Source organism: Helianthus annuus, chromosome 8, assembly GCF_002127325.2.
Source record: "Helianthus annuus cultivar XRQ/B chromosome 8, HanXRQr2.0-SUNRISE, whole genome shotgun sequence".
Classification (NCBI taxonomy): domain Eukaryota; kingdom Viridiplantae; phylum Streptophyta; class Magnoliopsida; order Asterales; family Asteraceae; genus Helianthus; species Helianthus annuus.
Window position 1 is genome coordinate 96354053 of NC_035440.2, and position 4334 is coordinate 96358386.

Genomic DNA, 4334 nt, shown 5'->3' on the forward strand with positions numbered 1-4334 from the left:
ATGGGTAGAAGAGAAGGTTTTTGGCTTGTCATAGAGTGTCGGGAATCCAAGATTTTTTTGGGTTTTATTTTTATTTATTTACAATCCTATTCGTTATGATTTATTTAGAACGTTTCATAAGATAAATTACTTATTAGGGCATAGCATGTCTTGTTAAAATTTCATTTATATACAAGTTCACATACCTCACGGGGGATCACTCAACACTCGGCCGAAGGTATATTTTTAGTGAATCACTCGAGAGCGGCATGGAACTTATTCCTACCATAAGCTTGCCAAGCAATCAATCCTCCTCCTTTTTAACTTTATACCTTTGTAGATATCAAGAGGACTTTTTGGGTGAAGGGTTAGGCTTGGGCTAAAGGTGGGTGGTTGGGTTAGTGGTTAGTAAAAGGGCGAAAAGCGTAAAAAGCGTCGGTTTTCGTAAAACACTTTGTTTTTGGTGACCTTTTTTTTGAAGTATTTCTCCAAACAAGCTTTTGTTTGCATAGCTTTGTTTGTTTTTTTTTTCAACTTCATCAAATTTTTTTTCACACGAAAAAGAACGAGTTTACGAAAAACCGAGCTTGTTACTAAAATAAAGGGTGAAAAATAAAAAGGGTTTTTGGTGGGTGAAAAAGGGTAAAGAAATGAAAGGTTTAGGCTCAAAGGGGTTAACTAGGGGGATTTTGGGTAGGTGGTAAAAAAATGAAAAATAATGGTGTGGAAAGAAAAATGGTTAGTCCTAATGCCTCCGTCATTTACTTACTTGGGTTTAAGTTGGTAAGGACCGGGAATGAATCGTTGTGGCAAGTTCTAGAGTTGTAAGAACCAAGCGGCTATTCACACAAGAAACGAAAAATGAGCATTTAGTGTTAAGGATGTAAATTTGTATGCTCAATAAAGGCTCAAAACTCACTTTTGTGGGAATGAGGTTTTTTAAATGTGATCAAGTATATATAATCAAATTTTAACTAGACTTGTTATGCCATTTCATAATTTTCTTATGTTGGTTCTTGTTATCACGACGCTCTCGGTTGTAAAATTTGTAAAAATATAACCTTATTAATCTTAGGATTCCTAACTTAAACTTTAGATAAGTAAAAAAAAATGAAAAATTTTGAAAAAATTTGGGGTGTTTAGCGGTTCTAATAGAGTTTTGTGTAAGGCTTGTTGTTAGGACTTGCAAAATTTCAAGGTGTTAGCTTCCCCCCCCCCCCACACTTAAATTACACATTGTCCTCAATGTGTCCCAAAAATAAATTTTTAGGTTGATTGGATGTGTAATGTGGTGTTAAAAAGCAAAGATTTATGTTACTGGCAGTCTGGACACGACCCCGTGTTCAGGTGCCAGTAACAGAAATTAAAGAAATGAGACAGAAGCCTGGACACGGGGGCGTGTCTGGTGAACACGGCCTGTGTCCAGTTACCTGAACTGGGCATTTTTCTGTAGGTGGTTCAGCACGGGGCCGTGTTGGTTGGGCACGGCCCGTGTTGAGCCTTCTGTAATGGAGATTTGTGTCGGGTTGTCTCGTTCTTGTGCATGGGGCCATTTTTCTCGTTCCCTTTTTCATCCTTTACCACCAAGAGTGTGTTTTATTCCCGCAAATTAAAACTAAAAGATTAAACTAAACTAATGATAGTTCCGCGGAATGCCTCCGTGGTGCGCCACGTTTATAAGGGTCCTTGGCTAGACCCAAGATGAGGTTATATATTTTCTGAGTGGGATGCTTGGCGTCCCATGTTACACCGTCGGAGAGCAGCATCCAAACTTGAATCAATAACCTTCATGTAGTTGACCGGGTCGTCGTCTTCTATTCTCTTCCCAACTCCGAATTTTACTTCATCATCCCCGTACCTCAAGGTGAGTGTTCCGTCATTCATATCTACCACCGCTTGTGCGGTGGCAGGGAATGGTCTCCCTAGTATGAGGGGGACCTCGGTGTCTTCCTCCATATCGAGTATGACAAAGTCGGCTGGATAGACGAATTTGATTACCTTTACCAAGACATTTTCGATGACACCTTGCGGGAATTTGATGGATCGGTCAGCAAGTTGTATGCTCATTTTTGTAGGACTCGTTGTTCCTAGGCCGAGCCTTTTAAACATTGATGAGGGCATGAGGTTAATGCTAGCCCCAAGGTCGGCTAGTGCATTACGAACGGGGGACTCCCCGATTGAGCAGGGAATCATGAAGCTTCCGGGATCGATCTTCTTTTGGGGAAGTTTATTGAGTACGAGGGCAGAGCATTCTTCGCCTAAGTTAACTAATTGCAAAGTTTCAATTTTCTTTTTATGAGTGAGGAAGTCCCTCATGAATTTAGAGTATTTGGGCATTTGGGTTAGGACATCAATAAAAGGAAAATTGACATGCAATTGTTTTAATAGACTTTCGAACTTTGCGAATTGCTCATTGGTCTTTTGACGAATTAACCTACCGGGGTACGGGACTCGAGGAGCCTTGGTAGGTTCTGGTGACGGAGGGGAGTTCTTCTCCTGCAGAGGCGGGGGTACCGTTTCTTCTGTCGGTGGTGGCGCTTCTGCAGGCCCTACGGTGCGGTTTCGTAGCGTGATGAGATGAACTTGCGCTTTTGGGTTTGTTTCGGTATTGCTAGGTAATGCGCCTGGTGGTCTCTCGGCAAAATTTTGAGCTATTTGATTTAATTGTTTTTCTATGTTTTGAATACTAGCTTGTTGATTTCTAAAATTTGATTCTAATTGTAGAAATCTTTCCGAGTTTTTCTTTTCAGTGTCGGAGATGAGGCGAGATACAGTATCTTCAAGCCTTTCTCGTCCACTTTGTTGTTGAGTGAAATTTTGTGACTCGTTTCTTGGTTGTTGAAAGTTTGTTCGTTGGGTTTGTTGGTTACTACTATTGCCGGGTTCTCTCCAACCAAGGTTTGGGTGGTTTCGCCATCCTTGGTTGTAGGTGCCCGTTGGAGGACCCGACGGCCTAGGTCTATTATCAATGTAGCTTACCGATTCCTGTTGATCGTCCGTTTCTTTCATACAACTCCAATTTTCATGTGGCCCACCACACCCTTCACAAGCCATAACCGAGACTGTTTTTGTCATTTCTAATTTTTTTATTTTTGAAGAAAGGGCCTCGATTTGGGCTTGTAAAGAAGTGCTTTCATCAACCTTATGGGCGCCCGGGGCAATGGATTTATTGCCTCGGGGGGTGTGCCATTGAAAATTGGTTTGAGCAATTTCCTCAATTTGGTTATATATTTCATGCGGGCGGCGATTACCTAAAAGTCCCCCGGAGCTAGAATCTAGTGTCTGCCTTGTGTGTGGCAACAGTCCATTATAGAAAGTGGATACTTGTTGCCATATCGCAAGGCCATGATGTGGACACTTGCGTAATAGTTCCTTGAACCTTTCCCAAGTTTCATATAAGGATTCCCCGTCCTCTTGTGAATATGTATTAATTTCAGTCATTAATTTAGCTGTTTTAGCGGGAGGGAAATACTTATATAGAAATTTTTGGGCTAGTTCATCCCAGGTGTTTACCGATCCAGCTGGGAGGGCGTTGAGCCAAGCTTTCGCTCGGTCTTTTAGTGAGAAAGGAAACATTCGGAGGCGGATGGCGTCATTTGATGCTCCATTGATCCGAAAGGTATCACATATTTCTAAGAAATTAGTAATATGTAGATGGGGATCCTCGTCCGCTAGCCCATGAAAGGTTGCGGAGTTTTTGAGCATTTGTATCAAATGCGGCCGAAGTTCGAAGTTATTAGCTTCAACATTCGGAGCATTGATAGCGGCGCCTAGGTTACCTACGGTGGGTCGTAGATAATCCATGAGGGTACGTTGGTCCGCCATTGGAGGTGGATCACCCGAAACTTTCTCTCGGTTTTTAGCTTTTAATCTTTTTCTGAGAAAGCGTTCGGGTTCTTCTAGAGGTTCTTTTATGTCCTTTTTAGAACTGGAGCTCATACACTAGGTAGGATTGGCGTCTGGTTCCAAGTCCTGCAATAAAAACAGAAAAGAATGTTGGTCAGAAGGTTCACCACGGCCCCGTGTTCAGCGAACCCGGCCCGTGGTCGGAGTTACAGTGATTGTTTTCCAGATCCCAGTTACTGGAAAGTTGGACACGACCCCGTGTTGCACCGACACGGCCCCGTGGTCAGCCTTCTATAACTTGGAAAACTAAAAACTGCCAGTAGCGATGCTGGGCACGGCCCGCGTCCGACCAGGCACGGCCCGTGCTGAGCTCTGCAAAAGCTGAAAAACTAAGAAAATCCTAAAAAATTAAAAAGAAAAATAAAAATATGATTAGGCCATTGATTCCTAACTTTCTTAAAATCCTTGTGTCCCCGGCAACGGCGCCAAAAACTTGATGTGCGTGAAGT

At 42.5% G+C, this 4334-nt stretch overlaps 1 non-coding gene across 1 annotated transcript; it reads left to right on the forward strand.

Annotated features, from left to right (window-relative positions):
- The first annotated feature begins 3319 nt into the window (after positions 1-3319).
- Positions 3320-3426, forward strand: LOC118481369. The gene has a single exon (XR_004865576.1). It is a non-coding gene; the product is annotated as a small nucleolar RNA R71 (small nucleolar RNA).
- Positions 3427-4334: the final 908 nt, after the last annotated feature.